General features: G+C 37.9%; 1 long non-coding RNA gene across 4 annotated transcripts in view; it reads right to left on the reverse strand.

Annotated features, from left to right (window-relative positions):
* Positions 1-19,237, reverse strand: part of LOC102156884 — a 61,958-nt gene that overhangs the window by 5,171 nt on the left and 37,550 nt on the right. The window lies entirely within an intron of this gene.

The raw sequence follows: 19,237 nt of genomic DNA on the forward strand, positions 1-19,237 counted from the left end.
CAGATATTGTACTTAACTGCATATACTATCCCTACGGAAATAAAAACATGAAGCCCTGCCCCCTCCCCCTCAGTGGAAATAGGCTGGTCTTTTCTGCATTCTCTTGCACTGTTATATCATGATCAACAGTAGCCCCATCTCCAAGACAACTGGCTAGACTTAGATACTCCCTCAGCCCTAAAATCATATTTTTTCTTTATATTCAGCTGAATGATTCATGAAAGCCCCATATCGTAGAAACCTGGAATTTTAAAGATGGATGATATTTCAGAAATCATCTAATAATGTAATCCCTGTGCTTTCTAATTGAAGAAGTCACAGCCTAGAGAGATGCAGCATCTTGCTCAAGGTCACCAGTGTGCTAGAAGCAGACTCTGGACTATAACCCTGTCCTAGCTACAGGCTCAACAGCAGCAGTTCTGGTGACTCTAGGCTTGGCACATTTCTGGTTCTCCTTTCGTTTATCCTGGCTTATTACTTCCATTTATGGCTTTATTATTGTTGCAATATCATTGTAAGTAGTCTCAAACCATTTGTAGTAAGAGATGGAGGACTAAATATTTATACTATAAAGGTCAGGACAGCTCTTGTAACCCCCAATCCAAGTGCTCTTTCCAAAGAAGGTAGCGTGTCAGAAGCCTGGAGCTCACTGTTACTTCACGGTCATTGACAATATCTGCCGCATCCCCAGGGCCATGAAGACTGGCAGTAGTAGGGCAGCATGCTGTGCACTCTTACAAGCTTTCTTCCTAACTGGAAATTTCTTGAAAATGAGTTTTTAAAATGTCTTTGCAGGTAAAAATAGAAGCAATTAATGTATCTATTCAGTAACTTATTTAATAATCATGAATAAAATTACCAAAGGTGAGAATAGAAATTCTGGTTCAGAACCATGACAATTTGGAGCTTTCCAAAATGAAAAATAAGCACCTATTTGGAGGAAGTGGAATTTGTGTAGTTTTGTATGACTTAAGAACTTGGAAATAAAAGCTAAAAAAGAAGCATTTGTAAAGATGGTCTGAGACAGAAACAGCAGTAGATACAGTAGGTGACGCATAGGAGGTAAGAGAGATTCTTCTCTAGGACATACCCCTGATCTTCTGTTTCTGACATCACTTTACTTTCCATGAAAATATACCATGATACCAGAAAAACAGGGAGGTAGAAAATCACAAGGTCTTTGACTAGAAAATCAACAACTAAAATCCAAGAAAGCTTTATCTGTATAACACTTAAGTGGTAGAAGGACAGGGAAAAAAATGCATTGACTATTTCTGACCCTGAAAACATAATTATTAGCAATAACACCAAAAAGAACAATAAATTGAGCTTCTAGGTCTAGTAGGATATAAAATTAACAATGACTTGTAAAAATTCAGTTAGTTTTCTTAATTATCTCATGCTAGATGATTGCTCATGTTTGTTGTCAATAATCTTTTAACCAAGTAAATTCATAAGGAGAAGAGAACCTATAATCTCTCTATTCCCCCTCTTTGTTTGAAAAGCTTTAACTAAGACTGTGCTTATATATCGTCTGTAGACCATTCACATCCTGATAGGGAATGGTGGCCGTTTTTTGAACAATCTGCCTTGAACTTGCTGGTCTTATATCAAGGCTGTCTGTCAATCATTGTTGGAACAGGACAGGGTGAATTTGAGGCAGTGAACACACATTCATTAAATGCAAGTCAAGGAATAGGAGTTGTTTTAAATAAAGCTTATACATAATACAAACCTTCCATGGTCAAACACAGGAACAAAGCTCTTAATTATTCACTTCATTGGAGTGTACGTGGGGAAGTGATTACATACCATGGGAATTAGATGTAAGGAAATGCCAAATTCCAAAGTAAAACATTCTAAACATAAGAATTATATTGAGGAGTAGCCTGGTACCAGTTTTATTTTCTAGATCAACATAAAGAAGTATTCATCATCTTATTTGAAAAAATAAAGACTTAATATGTAAATATATATTGATTTCATCTCAATAATAAGATCGACAGTGAAAATAATAGATAGTTGTCACACAGAAATTAAAGGTTTTATGTTCTGTTTATGTTTGTTATAATAATAATAGAACCTCAAGGTGTAGCAATGAAAAATTATCTTATTTTAAAGCAATTATGTGGGAGGCAGCTAATAAAATTACATTGACATTATATACACTTGTCTTTCCACAAGAACCACAGCAATCAAATCAAATTAAATTTAGAAGAATGCACTAAAATACTCACTATTCAAAAGTGATCAACAGATCTTCCTTAAGTATCTAGCTGTGATAATTAGGAGGGTAATGTTTGATTTGCCCATAAAACTCATTATTTCTTATTCTATTTCTGGGATTCATTTATCTCACTTACCTGTGACCTGTTTAGTATGGATCTGGGTCACTTTTAAATTGAAGAGTATGCATTTTAGGGTAATAAGTCCACAAAAGGACTGTGGATATAAATAAAATGCAGGCATTCCCTAAACTACAAATATCCAACTTATGAATACACATACATAAGAGCAGAGCCCTGGCAAATGAAAAGTATAACCAGTCTTGCCAACCCCAATGCCTATAGATAGGATCATGCTGGTAACATAAGTGGCCACCAAATTATTGCCACATGGGAATAAGGAGCAGCACATCCACATTTTTATTAAAAACCTCCGAATATTTGAATGTTGAACACACCAATTCAAAATCCTGAAGAATACTGTGTAAGCCACACTGAAGACTTCTATAAGTCATCATAAACCTTCCTGAATGGAAAACTCAGGAAATTCAAGAGGAATAATTCTCCAGATCGTCTTTATTCAGAATACAAAATCTAGTCTGTTTTACTTCTAAACATGTTCCCAGAATGTAAAAGAGCTAATCTATGATTGGAAAATAAGGGAACTGTGTTAACATAAATGACACATCGGTTCACACAGATTTTTCTGCCAGCACATTCATGCTTTGTGTCCTACAGCAATGGCAGCTGGATGTAAAGCACATTAGCCTAGCTCAACGCGGCAAGTCACAGAGGAATACAGCATTGTTCCGTTCACCCCGTTCTGTCTGAGAGGTGATTATTTACAGTTTCCCCCCATCTTTTTGTATTTTGCCCTTGTCTCCATCCTTTAACATCCCTTTTATCAAGCTACCTGTGTTTTCAAGTCTTATATATAATACCATAGTATATATACTTATTTAGAAATCGGCATGGCTTTGATTTCTAAAAATACCAGAATTTAATTGAAACAATTTTTTTTTATCAGTACTCTGCTCACAATGTTTTCTCAGTGTTAATTGGTCCTCAATATTATTTTTCCCAGAAGTGCTGCTATTTTTGGTGTGGGATTGCAGAACACAAGGGTTTTTTTGTTTTTTCAGGAATACATATATCATGTTATAGCAGGAGTGTTACCCCTTGTTGAGATATGGATGCAGCATTTCAAGTTAGATCTGTTCATCAATTAATTAGTATCATTAAACCAGCCTTTCAATATATGATTCACTTTTGGCTAAGCCCTCTGGACTTAGTTCACACTGCTATAACAGTGATAGCAGATCTGGTATCTGGTGAGAGCTTGCTCCCTGGTTTGTAGACAGCTGCCTTTTTACTGTATCCTCACATAGCCAGGGAGAGAAGGAGGGAGAAGGAGAGGGAGAGGGAGAGGGAGAGGGAGAGAGAGAGAGAGAGAGGGAAAGAAAAAGAGAGAGGGAGGGAGGGAGGGAGGGAGGGAGGGAGGGAGAAAGACATGACTAAGGGGAGATCTGGTCTCTCCTTCCCTTTATAAGGGCACTAATCCCCTTGTGGGAGCTCTAGCCCTATGACCTCTTCCAAACCTAATTACCTCCCATAGGTCCCATCTCCAAATACCAACACACTGTGTGTGTGGGTGGGGGTAGGGAGGTTGGGTTCCAATGTATAAATTTTGAGGGGATACAAACAATGAGCCAATTGCATCTTTCCATGTATTATTTCATTTAATTTCTCAACAACCTTACACGCTCAGCAGCTATACACTACCTAGAAATGGGGCCAGCAGCTAGCTAGGCTATGTGGACTTGGTGAACAAAACCTGCCCTTACTCTCGTACAGCTAAGCTCCCTGAGGGATATACAGGTAGATGTAATACTGCCTATTATAAATGCTTACCTGCCCTGGACAAAAATGTTGTCTTTGTCAAGGGAGCACTCCAGTCCCCAGAGGCCAAGTAAGTGAGAAAGAGCCTCCCATTATTGTGTTCTTTGCCACTGCCTTAGGGAGGGAGGAAGTGGGTCCTCTCACACCACATACCTGCCACACCCCACTCCCCGGCCCCACCACCACCACTGAAGGATGCCATAAGCTCTCAGGGACTCTGGCTAACTTCCTCCTGCCTCTGAACTCTCAACTATGTGACCCCTTACCCTGTGACCTCAGAACTGCTTGTTGGGAATTTTTTTTTCTGCCTGGGGCTTGAACCTCAGATTTCTCTGTAATTTTCAAGCCTAAATTGTTCCTCCACTCATGGTTCTCAGCTTTTCATCTTGCCTGAGGCAGGAATGCTCTACTCCTTGTCAGCGCTGTAGAACTAATGTCTGCATTCAGTTAATGCTAGCTCCCTGCACAGGGGGTGTTTGCATATTGGACTCTATGCTTGCCAAGTCTGGGACTCCTGCACAAGTATTCCTCAGTCCTCCATGAGCCTGCCTCACTGGACTGCACAACCATCACACCGTGGAGCCAAGGTAGTTCTTTAAACCACACCCAATTTATAAGCTAAAAAACCTGTACCTCAAAGGATGTGGCTTGGAAGGAAGAAGTGGATGGGTTTTTGAGCAGTGAGATACCTCACAGAAAACAACAGAAGAGAAAGGAAGCAACTTTCCTTAGGAGGCAGCACAGAGCACAAAGGAAGGGAAAATGTTGGTGATTAAAGAAAGGGATAGAGAGAGGGGTTTAGTTGCACTGAGAGGGAGTTTGTTGGGGACCTTGGAGTTAGAAGAACTTGGGCCCATTAATGTAAACCATAGAGAATTCTTGACTGGAGGGATAATGCGGTGGTTTTGAACTTGAGGACAGCTGCATTCCAGCTGACTTTAAAATGGGTTAGACGGGGACACCTGGGAGGCTCAGTGGTTGGGCTCCTGCCTTCGACTCACATCATGATCCTGGAATCCAGGATCAGGTCCTGCATCAGGCTCCCTGTGAGGAGCCTGCTTCTCCCTCTGCCCATGTCTCTGCCTCTCCCTTTCTCTCTCTCTCTCTCTCTCTCTCTCTTTCTCTGTGTGTGTGTGTGTCTCTCATGAATACATAAATAAGTCTTTATAAAAATAATAAAATAAAATAAAATAAAATGGGTTAGACAAAGGAGAGATGAAAATTAGACAAACCTAAAAGCTGTTGCTATCTATCTACCTATCTACCTGTTTACCATTCACTTATCACCTACCTATCACCTACTTACCGTCTACCTATCCTCTTTCTTTCTGTGTGTGTCTCTTTCTCTGGCAAAGAGAACTCAAGCAACCAGAAGAGTTTGAGAACTAGAGGGAGGCACAAACTCAAGGGACATTGTAGGTGTTTATCCATCCAGGTCATCACTCCATGTTCCAAATGGAGATCTCAATCTAATGAAGTTTCCATCATTATTGCTGTTTTTGAAGATCCTTTGCGGGGGTTGGGAGAGTGTCACACAACCAATAGAATTTCCATAATAAATGAGATCCTTGGGCCCTTCTATTCATACTATGGGCCACTGTTCACAGTAACCCAGAATTCCCTGCGAGTACCTATTTCTCCTCTAGGAGTCCAGATGTGGGCTCAGAGGACCACCAAGGATCTATATGTACACACAAGGTTTCAGGCTGTCAAGGCACTGAACATAAAATATGTCGGAATGCAGGGCATCGGGTGGCTCAATCAGTTAAGCATCTAGCTCTCTCTCAGTTTCAGCTCAGCTCATGATCTCAGGGTGGTGACATCAAGCCCCTTATCTGGTTCTGCACTCCGTGCAGGGTCTGATTGAGCTTCTCTCCCTCTTCCTCTACCCTCCTCCGCTCATGCACATACTCTCTCTCAAATAAAATAAATAAATAAAATATTTTTTAAAAAGAAAGAATGTGTCAGAATGCAGATCAGGAAGGCTTGTGGAAGAAAGGACTCACACATCAGTGACAAAATGCCATCACATATAACATGAGCATTTTAGTACTAGCTCTCCCTGCATTGAGCAATATCCATTCAGGAAGAAAAGGGAGACCTGCTATCTTGTTTTCTGCTTTGAGCATGTGGGAAGGTGGGTCCTCTCTCAAATCGCTACCAATTCATGTCCTTCACATTCAGCTTCTCATCTAAAATTCAATTTACCTAGGGAACTTTCTAAGATTACTCCTAAACTTGGTATTTTTCCTGGCCCGGAGTCCAAAGTATGTAAACTACTTCAAGGAACAGAGAGTTTCACAAACCTTATAAATTTTAATATCAATAATTTAGACTATAAAAATTACTATTTACCATAGGGACCCCTATCAATAGCTATTTTTTTGTTTCAGTGCTTCACAAGATCCAGTACCTACTCATCTTCTCAAGAATATGTTTATTGCCCTGTTTGTGATACAATATGTATTCATCTGGTACTTCCTGTTATTTGTTTCATATATTCTTCAATCATTTTATAAGTGTCTTCCATCTAACTATCCCATAAATTCCCTGGGGGCACAAACCTGCTGTATTAATTTTCTGACATCATCCTGTAGTACCCACTGCTATTTCTTGGCACACTATGGACATTCTATAAATGCCCTCTCCATCAGATCAAGTTGTTAAGTCAGGAGAGAAGTCAGTGGTTTATAGTCAGGTCTAAATCTTTTCTGACTGGAGAAGAAAAGAAATGGGCAGGTATTTTAGCTTTAAAATGGCATGGGAAATTTGTTTTTTTCTCTGTAGCAATTGGAGTAGATGATATTGGATTTACCATGTAGCAGGGATCATGGAAGTGCAATACAAAACCCAGATGACAGTATGAAATGTATTTTGTGTGTATTCACAAAATTCCACAGAATCAATCACCATCCCTTTGACCGAGTTAATATGAACTCCAGTGGCAGTAACCCACGGACCTCTAATAGAATTCACCAATGGGAAATAGTAACAGTTCCTGTGGAGGCATTACCTTCGGTGCCGACTGTGATCTATGGATGACAGCCTCCCAGAAAACACATTGACACAATAGGCTGTAATGGCTCAGATGGGGCCTTTATGTGATATCGGGCCAGTGATCTGCAGACAATGTCTCGCCGGGAGGTTTCTCAATTGCCTTCTCCAAAGCTTTCCCTCATGCTTTCAGGGCCTGTCCAGGTACTTTTCTGAGCTCAGGGATGTCTGTCTGTGCTCTAAGACTATCGAAGCTTGCCTTAAGGCATCTCCATTACACTAATGAGCTGCTGCAAAGCCAATGAAAAAATGAAGAATAGCTACAGATGGAAGATTTTCTCCAATTTACAATGATGTAGGTGTAGATGTGTTTGCTTATAAAGTATAATTAAGCTCCAACAGTCAGATTTGAGCCTTATTTCTTCTCAAGCCCTGTTCACCAGTTTGAAAACTGCTTTGTCCACACCTAAAGAGACCCTGTTACCCCTGCGCCAGTCAGCCACTCAACAAATAATTGGTAAATGTGCTAGTTGTGCAAGGCATTTTTGTAGCTGTAGGATAATAATTGACTTATGCCCTCAAGGAGTTTCTGATTGAGTTAGAAGAGGTGAAACTGACCCATGTGAACCCCTGTGTATTTATGGCTACATTGCTGTGTTGGTGTAGTCTGTACTCTGGATTGTTTGATAATTATGCATCCAAACACCTGTACTAATAAACACCTGTACCTCACTCATCACTACAACTGACTCTGAGCAATAACTCAGATAAGTAGTACACAGCAGGAGAAAAAGTAGATTTATCGGCAGATGCTCAAATAACCCGAACCTTACATTCTTAGAGTAAATTAAGGCCATATGTGAGGGAGGACTGGGGAGAAGAGAAGAGATAAGGAATTACTAACATTTATGAATACTAAGTATGCCCCCAGACACATCACAGGTTGTCACACTTTTCCTTAACAAGGCCTCTATAAAGTACAAATCAACATCCTCATTTTACACATAAAAAATAGCAATTCAGAGAGATTACCTGTCTTGCCCTAGTCCACACAACCACAAAATGAGTGAACCAGGATTCAAACTCAGATCTGTCTGCTCCAAACCTCACACTCTTTCTACTCTGTCATTGTCCTGATCATGCCTTGTATCATCTTGACTAAACCATACCTGTAACCGCTGTAATTTCCACCTTACCTGTAACCACTGTAATTTCCACCTTACCTGTGAATACTCTTCTTCAAAATGACCCCTGATTCTGGATTGGGTGGGAAAAAGGAGAGATCAAACACAAGAAGACAAAAGTAAAAAAACTAATTCAAGAGATTACCTTCTGCCAATTCACAAAGCTATGGCCAGGGATGGTGTTCAGCCAGTCTGGCATACCAGTCAGCATCCATCCTAACTGGTCAGCTCAAAAATCATTGAGGATGTGATATATTTTTTAAATATCATCTTCCCCGACTACTTTAATGGGTTCCTGAAATTTGAGTTCACTGAATATTGGTTTTTGAGAAGAGTAATGTCAACTTTGAAGGCAGTTCTAAGGTTAAAAGAAGGTGATATGAATAACACTTATTTCTAGGAGAAAATTTATATTGAGAAAAATCAATTATTCTAGTCATCTACTTTATATATATATCTTAATATATAATATATATTATATATAATATAATAATATATATTATATAAGATATTAATATATCTTATGTATCTTATATATATCTTAAATGCCCTTAATATTATTAGAAAACAAATGCAAAGTTTTATATGAAATTTTAAATACCTGTTATAATTGGCTTGTGCTTTGGTCTAAACTCATGACATAGAAACCTTAGATTTTTATCTGTTGTATGGATACTTTAAAAACATAGTAACTATTCTTCAAGTTCCCCAATCCAGTTTCAATATGTAACTTCTCAAAGATAAGCACCATTAATAGTTTATTGTGTATCTAGGTTTTTTTTATCCATAAAGGAAGATAAAATATATTTGAAATATGTGTTTGTTTTACCAAAATTTAGTCATATGTACCAGTCTACAGCTTGCTGTTTATAATTAATGTCCCAAGGATATCATTCCTTGTCAATATATCTGTTTTGTTCTTTTCAGTAAGTGCATGGTATTCTGTGTATACATGTATCATAACTTCAAGCTTTATTAACATATATTTAGAGTGTTTTCAATGTTTTGATATCTTAAACAATGCTACCAAAGACATCTTAGTGCATTTTTGCTCCCTTACACGCATATTTTAATAAGAAAATTATACTCTTTTAAATAGCTTGGTCTCCTTTTAGGAAATTAACATCAGGCCTTCATCTGTACCTATTTCACAGAAATTCACACAGATATATACTGTTGCTTTGTATAATTAAGATATTGTTACATCAATATGATAGATTGGTATTAAAATAATATATTTGGTGTAGTTCTTGATCACATACAACCATCAAATGTAATATTGCACTTACAACTTTACATTAATTTACTTCCAGTCACAGTTAATGGACACCCATTGCAGTGAAAATCAAGCACTATCCTAACAGGTTTCAAAAGCACTGTCAGAACTCAAAATAGTAACACAATGAGGACTGGAATAATCAGAGAGGGTTTCTTGGAAAAGCTGGCACTGCAGCTGTTCCTTGAAACATAAGGAGGATTTGGATAGCCTAAAGGAAGGGGGAAGCCAAGAATGTGAACCTGAGAAGTCAGGACCACGGACAGAGCAGAGATGGTCCAATGGGAAAGTAACACTTTGAAAGGAGCAGTAAGGAGGGGTAAGAGAGACAAAGGGAGGCTTTATGACGAGGATTTTTAAAAACAAATCAGAAGGACTAAATTTTATGTAGAAATAAAACATCAAGACCAAAGGACAATTTTGGAGAGTAATATTAACAAAGCTAGGAGACTATTTAGTAGGGTGTGAAGAGGAAACAAACAAAAAAGTATCGGACCAATAGATCCAGGAACTATACTAGGGTGGTAACCTCACAAGAAATAGTTAAGTGAGACATTCGTAGAAAAAAATCAACATGATCTACAATAATGGCTACCGCTTATTTAGAACTTACTCTGTGCTATGCCCTGTACTAAGTGCTCTAGTCTCATCATCTCATTTAACCTTCCTCATGACAACTTTTTAAGTCTGCATGATAACCCCATAGGTGAGATATGCTCACGCTCATAGAAGTTAAGTGATTTGTCCAAGGTCACAGAGATTACAAATTACAAAGTTGAGATCCCAACCCATGTCCAAATCCAAAGCTAGGAGCCAGAATTGAAATGCAGATTTATATCACAAACATTATGGAGATTCCCTTCCATATTAACTGATAGCTTCAAAAAGGAGATGGTTCTTCTTTTTTCCACTGTCTTTCCCTCCTTCTGAGGAAAACTATGAAAAGGTAATTTTTTTAAAAAAAGATTTTTTGTTTTTAAAAAACAGTTCAAATCATTTCTGGTATATTTCCCCCAGGTTTGTGAAGCCCTTGGAAAGTTAAATAACCTAGGTTCTCATACCAACTCTGTTAGTTCACTGAATAACCTCACACAATGTCACCTTACTTCTGGGAACCTCAGGTTCCTCATTTCCAGTGAAGTAGAGTAGATGATCTAACTTGGTCACTTCAGCTCCTAAATACCGTAGTACTCTTATTCTTTGTATTTTTGTTGCCAAATGATGCTGATTAGAGGACTGAGCTAACAAAATCTAAACCATTCTTGGCTCCCAGGACTGGATATAATATCTTATAGTTCCCATATGCATTCATTAATTTAATCATCTATAATAATTAAAATATCTTGAGTATCTACTATGTGCCAGATGACTCTCTAGATGCTATAGTTATAGCAAGGAACAGCACAGTGATCTTACCATTTGGTAGAATAATGATCATTACCTTCTAAAAAGTATGTCTTTTGTCCTTAAATATTATTTAACTATTAACTTATTTAATCTTTACACCAATCCTATGAGGTATTTCTTTATAAGAATAAGACACAATGAAAGTAAATAGCTATACAGCAGAAGTTTACATCGCTGTACAACAAAATCAAACCTTAAGTCAAAGTAGCCAGAGCCCCTTCTCAACCTCAGTACTTTGCTCAATAATTATCACACCTTGTTCCCCAGAAGCATCCCACTGCCTGTGAGTAGAGCCAATACTTAATCAAGCCTGAAATGAAAACCTTCAAAAGATGCTATAGGATTCAATGACTTGTGCTTTGGAATTCCAAGACTACATTTGAAGTCCAGTTTTGGCACATGCCTGTCAAATTGGTGACCTCAATTTCTCTGAAATTCAGTTTCCTCATCTATAACATGGGAAAATACAGTGTCTGTCCCACAGGGCTGTCATAAGGCATAGTACAAAACTGAATGCTACAATAGGAGTCAGAATAAGTACCCAAATTCCTTTAAGAAAATACCCTTAGAACTTGAATGTTGGAGAGTACTCATAGATACAGAACCCCATCTTGACTTCAGCCATCTGATCACCTATTTCAAAGAAGCATCAAGGTCTAAATTGTGTTGATTCAGAACTATAAGCATTAAAACATGAAGTGCATTTTCATGGAAGAGTAAATTCTTAGAGGTTACCCAAACATTCTATAAACACTATAATCACTAGAAACAAGGGTGGAAAAAGTACAAAAACATCCTACAACTGTTTATATTGAAGGGAAATTAAGTTTTCTCTCTGGTGATGGCATATTGGATATTAAAGATGCCTTGTGTTTTGTGTACCACTGGTTGTATAATGATCTTCAACACCAAGGATCATTGTGTTGGCACCAGCATAGCCTCAAAAGGGAGATTAACAAGACTATTTTGTACTTTAATTGATTCCTTGAAACATTTTCTAGGAGGCCATTATTTGCTTTTTTCTGATGACTAATCCCAATGTAGAACTTCTATGGTTGAGATAAAACACATAAGTTTGTGTCAGTGGAAAGCAAAAAGAAAGAGGAATCACAATACCCACTCCCACTTCTCTAAATACTAAACCACTTTCTCTTCCCAATAACTATGACTATTTAAATAAATAAATATTCAGGCTCTGGAGCTACAATTTTGGAGTATGACAAAAATTCAATTAAGCCTACGTGGAAACAGGTAACAGATGACATATACTTATCTATAATTCTTCATAGTAGAATGATACTATATAATATACTTTATACTATATTATACATATATAATATATAAATATATACTGGACCCTATAGAATTGTGTATATATATGTATATATATATATGTATAATTTAGTATAATATATACTATGTTCTGTGAGGCAGCATCTAAATCATAAACATGACTGCCATTTGACTAACACAACTTAGTCTTTAGTAATACAGAAACTTGGGTCAACAGATTAGAATTTAAATCCTTATTTTTCCAATTACTAGCTGGGGAAATCACTTCAAGAAATCATTTCCATAAGACTCAGTTTCGTTAACTGTCAAATAGGAAATAAAACTACGATTTACCTCCTTGGGCAATTAGGAGAATCAAATGCTATAATGCATATTGAACTGTCTAGCATGGAGCCTGGCAGACTAAGAACTCAAGTTTGTTATTATTTTAAAGCATCTAGTATATGTAATTTCTGATCTTTCAAACAACACAACAAAAATAGAATTTAATTCCATTATATAGATATGGCAACTATCTAGTTGCATCTATCTAGCCAGGTTCAGACTAGCTATGTGACTTGCACCAAATGAAATACTGCCAAGTGGCAGAACCAGGTCTTTCTGACACTGGATATCAGAGGTTTTGTGCTATTCTGACTCTCAGAGTCACCTGGGCCCCCATACAGGCCACCATCCTAACTGAAATGGTAAAGTATCTCCATCTTAAGTCAGTTTCCCCCAGGACCCAGGACTCAGCTCTGAGGTCCAAACTTCAGCAAGGCTCACCAAATAGACAAAGAAATGCCGACATGGACATGTTTACAAAATGTCTTTCACCATAGAAACTGGCCACGGTGACAGGCATATTTTAGCAGGAAACAAGGTAGCTTGCCTTCCAAAGTGCTTGCTCTTGCATCTCATAACCAAAGGATAAGAGCAGCATCTTTTTTTTTTTTTTTTTTTTTTTTTTTTTTTATTGGCCCATAACCTTTTAGTTATGTGAGTTTGGCACAAAATGACAGCTGTTAACACAGCAGGCCACCTCTTGGCATTCCAGTGATGGCTATATTAGTGCCACCACAGGCCCAGGCCTGTCATAAGCCTTTCGTGAATCAAAGTGCCACTAATTTTCCCCTTATAAAGACCACAAGATGGTATCCAGGCTGTGCCTTTCAATTTATATTGTTCTGCCATACAGCAGCAAGATCATGAATTTTAAATGCCTACTGTGATTTGGTCCTATAACTGCACTGTGGGCCCAGTGCCATTACTGAGAGAATAGTGCAAAGTAAGTATAATAGTATTTTTACAGTGAAATCTACTTACAATAAATCCTGAGGACTGAGAATAAATTCTGTTGAGGAGCCTCATTAAATACTAATTCCCCCCCCCTTGCCCTCACCCCACCCTCACATGTTATATAAGCCTTATCTTATAGGACTCTGCACAAGACTAAAGCAAGCATCCTATTGCCTTCCACTGATGCTGGTAATAAAAAGGAGAGATTGTAGGGATAAGATAGAGGAGTAAGATAGGAAAAGAAAGAACTGCAGGCCAGTGTTGAATGCAGCTTTGTTAATAATTCATCATCTGTCTCTCTCAGCCAAGGCTTCCTCCTAACTTCCTTTTTCCACCGATATTACCATAATTCTCCTAAACATCCAGGCTTAAAGCATCGAAACCAAATCTGCCTATCCTCACTTTGCCACTCACGTAGTCACTAGGTCTGTGGATACTTCCTTTACATTATCTCTCACCTCCAACTTTCATTTCCATCCTCACTGCTATCATTTCAATAAAGGTCATTGTAACTTAACAACTGAATTATCACACTCATTGGTTTATTGGAAAGTAGATAAGAATTCAACTCTGAAGGCAAACAAATCTAAGTTCAAATTCTGGACCAGCCACTTGCTAGCTGTGTGACCTTGGACAAGTTACTTAACATTTCCAAGCCTCCTCTGAAAATCAGTGATAACAATAAGTAACTACCTCCAGGGTTGCTATAATGATCAAGATAATTTGTGCAAAGTGCTTATGTTATTTTTTTAACTGTTTTGCATAACCAATTTCTTCCCTCTTTATTTCACTCAATACACCTATTTCAAATTGCTCTTACTTAAAAAGGCAACAACAGCAAGGGCATCTTCTGTTCCCAAACTGAAGCGAGATTCCCAGCATATAAGACAAATACTCTCTCATTCAGGGCCTTTTACTATCAGACCCTGAGTTACCTTCCCATACATTTCATTACCGTTCAGAAGCGTTGGTGGTATAGTGGTGAGCATAGCTGCCTTCCATTACCGTTCAGAGGCCTTATCATTCTTTTCCCCTTCATCTCCATCCCATCTCCATCCTTCTAATATACACAAATGTTAAGGTCTGCTTTAACTCCGGTATCCTTCATAAACATCTTCTTGATAATTCAACCCAAAGGAGTGTCCTTTCTCCATCAAACCTTGTAGTTGACACCTATTTCCCATGTCATTTATGTTGTAAAATACATATTGGCAACTTGAACTTCTTCTTTCATGTATTTTTGTCCTATTTGTGTAATTAAATGAGAATGACTTTCAGTTCCAAGCTAAGGGACCACCTTACATGTGAAATTGCCTTAGAACAATGCCTTTTGACTTTTCAGTCGTTAATTTCTTTTGGAAGCAATCCGAAATATATATATCTTACATGGGAGATAGGGTGATAAAGTTTGAAAGAAAATGCCTTTAAACATTTAACCTTGGACCCAGAAAGGACTGAGAATATTTCAGTATCTTTGATGCTTGCTTGGTAGTAACTGAGGTGCAGCCAACCTTAAATATTTCAGGAAGAAGCCCTTCTTCAAGACAGAGGAAGGCTTTTCCACCAGATGCTCAAGGCAGCTCCCTGGAGACAGGGAAAAGGTTTCTTGGACTATGGCCATATGTCAGTGGGTAAATGTAGAATCTTCTAATGGAGCAGAGACCAAGGAACAAACCATAGTCCACTGCACATGTTGAGGGACCAGAAAGAGAGAACCCCATCCTAAACAACATCGATGGGCCTCCCATAGTACTCCTGTTTTTGATCATGGAATTCATACCACAAAGCATATTGTTTGAATGGAACCTTTTTTGTATACAATGAATCATAACAGATAAGAAATAAATAAGGTACCAGTATGTGAATGGATTCTATTTTATAAGGAGATGAATTGTCCTAACCCTCCATGTCCTTCCATCCTTACTAAGCAAGCCATCTGTTTTTCCCAGCCAAATTGAACAACAAAATCTTTGTCCTGATCCATTTGACAAGTATAAAGCCAAATTTCTCATTCCCAGAAGGCACTGACAGTTGGCTCAGAGCACCAAAGGGTGGGCAAAATCAAAACTAGGAGCAGTACCAGGAACCAGGAGTAAGTGTTCGTAGGTTCTTCTCAGAAACTGTGTCACAGTGGCAGCAAAGGAACAATATAGGGAAGTCTCTGGGAGATAAAGATGCCCCGAACCAATTAGCATAACCAGGAGAAAGAAGCTAGCTAATGAGAAGCAAAACTGTTAGAACTATCATCTTCACCATCATTATATAAACCTAGAGTCCCCTATCTGAACCCTTTAGCCAGAGATGCATTCCAGAATTCAGAATTTTCTATTTTAGATATGCCAATTATATTAATTGTAGTGCATTAATATTTCTACAGCAGATCACACTAAATAGAGGATTAAATAGAGCCAGTAAATAATCTCATGTCAGTTCAGATCTGGCTTTTCCATCATATGAATTTTGACACCATTTTATAAACAAACAAAACAACATTTTTTTTCGAATTTTGGGGGACAATTCAGAATTACAAAAGAGAACACTCAGGAAGTATGAAGTTAGAAAGTATTTGAGGACCTCCACATAGCTGGAAGACTGAATCTTGGGCAATGGGCACCAACTCTATGGCAAAATGAGGAATCTGAGGTCCCAAAAAGTTAATGATATTTTCATTGTTATCTTGTAACTTACTTACAACTTGCAAACCACGGCTATAGGTAGATACAGGATTTGAATATAGGAATCCTGCTCTTTCTGACTGTAAAAGAAGTCATATGGCAAGCCATTGGTGTGCAGCAAACCCAGGTTTCTAAGAAAATTTTGATTTGATATAGATCTAATTTAACTATATTCTGGAGTCTATTCATCTCATATCGCTGCTTTATGGGCATTTTCATTGCTCTCAATGGTGTCTACTTTGGAATTCTTCTTTGATGACTTCAGGTTATATTTGAGTAAACAGGGCTTCTTATTCTGATGCTGTTCATTCATGCGAGTTACTCAGTTTTTTCCTAATGACTAAGTTAGGAATTATATCTAAAGTTATTTTTTAAAAATTGTTTGATTCCACTATATCACTAGCAATTACCTGGACCTATGGTATCATGAGGTCTGCAAGAGAGAATTTTGTTTAAAAAACTAATTTTTAAAAATAACCTAAGCAGACAAGGAAATCATGCTGTCCTCTCTTTAGTATGCAGATCATATTTGTGCATGACTATTATGGAAGTGCAACCAGACAATTACATGTCTATCCAAGCATGCAGGAGACAGCTTTACCGACAAATACCACTATCTCCGCACATTGGTGCCTTGTTCCTTCATCTGATTTTCACTCCTTTCTGCAGCCGTCACTCTAGACAGGGCACAGCTCCAAATTAGAAGTGCTGTGAAGTCAGATCAGTGGCCTTGGACCCATCCCTGCACCACCCTAAGGATTCCTCCCCTCAGTCATTCTTTCCTGATGACCAACCTGGCTGAAACCATGTGGGGAGGGACAAGAGGGCAGGAAGAGGTGGTAAGAAAGCACCCACCTTCCTACCCTCTCCCTTGTGCTTGCTTTCCTGAGCTCCCTAGGCCATCTCATCTGTCACTTCTGTAACCAGGCACCATTCAAAACAACTTAAAAAGCCATGACCCCCAAGGGATTTATCCATCAGAAGAGTCTCCAAGTTTCCTGGTGCTCAAACTTTCTCCCTAAAGTGGACAGACCTCTAGGAAAAGAAACACCTGTTATTTGGGATTTGTTTTCCCCAACTATTGGTTTTCTGGAGCATAAATCATGAAGCCACTTGTCTCATCTATTTCCCTTTGGACTTGGAAATGCTTTGAGAAGTTGGTTTCTCATCCTTGAACCTACAAAAATGCAGTTCATAGAGAATAGAGTATAGGAAAGCTAGGGGAAAGAAGGAATAGTCCCCTTGTTATTGTGTGCGAATACTTTCATTTGACTACTATTAATACTAATGAGAGTGCTCTGCCAAAATCCCTGTGCACTGAGATGAAAATATATGCTTTGGTATAGAGATTTCCTGTTACACTGTTGATAATTCATTGTATGAAGTGATCAACTTATACTATAATAATGGCACTTATACATCACACTTTGAAGATGCTTTTTATTGACTTAATGTGAATATTATTGCCATCGTTTATTACAGAGAAGTATCTTGTAGTAATTGAAATACAATATGGTGTCATTAATCATCCTGAATACAAAATGTTAACTTTAAACTGGTCACACTGTATTAAATGCTCCTCTAACCATAAAGCAATTTGATTTGCGAGTCTGTAAAAATCTAGATGTTTAGGATTTAGTGTAACTAGCACTTGGAACACATTTCTCTATTAGATTTCTCAACAGTTTGCTTTACCTCAAGTTAAGTTTTTATTGTTTTCTTTGAGTATGTTTTCCATTTCCAATATGTACTTCACTGGATACATGATTGTTTGAAGTCATTTTCCCACAACATAAGAACAGGACCATTTCCTTGTCTCTCTGAATTGACCCTGAGAGCTAGCTAACCACCTTACGCACATTTTCAATATTTAACACATTGGGACCCAAATCAAGTGGTACTGTCAGACACACAAAAAAGAAAAAAAAAAAAAAAAAAGAATCACTGGAAGTGAGATGAAGGGATGATTGTAGACCTCTGTCCACACATCTCTCTGGTGGGCAGAAGCCCCATTTTTTATCAAGCAGCATCAGTGAGATCTTATAAGTTAAATAATTTGAGGGTGTTATGTTTCCTTTCATACAGCTAAGTGCATCTAATGACAATGATAGATAGAAACATTTCTTCTTTTCTATTTGGGCTGATACACAAAGGCAGAGTAGCTGTTTGATCTGGAAGATAATATTTACCTGGTTACTTAGAAATATTTCAGTCCACCTTTAGCTCCCCTTGTATACCAGAAAATACATATTCAGCATATGACACTTTATCTACATTATTAAATGGTTTTCTTGATTCCCGTCATTTATAAAAAAATAACTCATTGGGTGGTATTTTCATATTTTAAAAATCTGTACTGTAATTCCATTTCTGTTGAAAGTCTTTTTGTGGATTATAAGAAGTAATGCCTACTCATTATAGATAATCTGCAAAATACAAAGAAAAACTTAAATCACCCATAATGCCTCCAGGCAATATTTTCAAAGGCCCATGTAACTATTTTGAATCATATGGAGATGTTTAAAACACTCATTGAAGACTATTTCCTTTCCTTTTCATTTGGAATAAACCGCTAAGCAGTTTAGGACTCTCTGTGTGATAGGTAGCAGAGTGATTCCGTGTCATTTCAAATTCAACTTTTGTCAGTAGTACTTCTCTTCATAGGGACATTTATTTTTGACCACTTTGCAAAGAGATTAAAATGAAAATGTACGAAGTGTCCCAGAAGGTAGTCTGCTTTGAAAAGCTGTTTACTTGCCTCAGGCATGATTTGGGAGGGTAAAGGTCAAGGATGAGTCACAAGAAAACCCCATGGGCTGTCCATTCAGACGGACTCAATACTCTTTCATCTCTCTCTGTTTTCGTTGACACCAGCTGTGTCTACCTTAATCCTCCCTGTGAGTTTACATCTTTTTTCTTAATAATCTATAAGCAAACCATAGAAAAGGGGCATGTGTTGACTAGAAAGTAATGGTGGGGGAGCAGGTGATGGGAAGAAAAGGCAAA

This window comes from Canis lupus, chromosome 37 (assembly GCF_011100685.1).
Source record: "Canis lupus familiaris isolate Mischka breed German Shepherd chromosome 37, alternate assembly UU_Cfam_GSD_1.0, whole genome shotgun sequence".
NCBI classification, from domain to species: domain Eukaryota; kingdom Metazoa; phylum Chordata; class Mammalia; order Carnivora; family Canidae; genus Canis; species Canis lupus.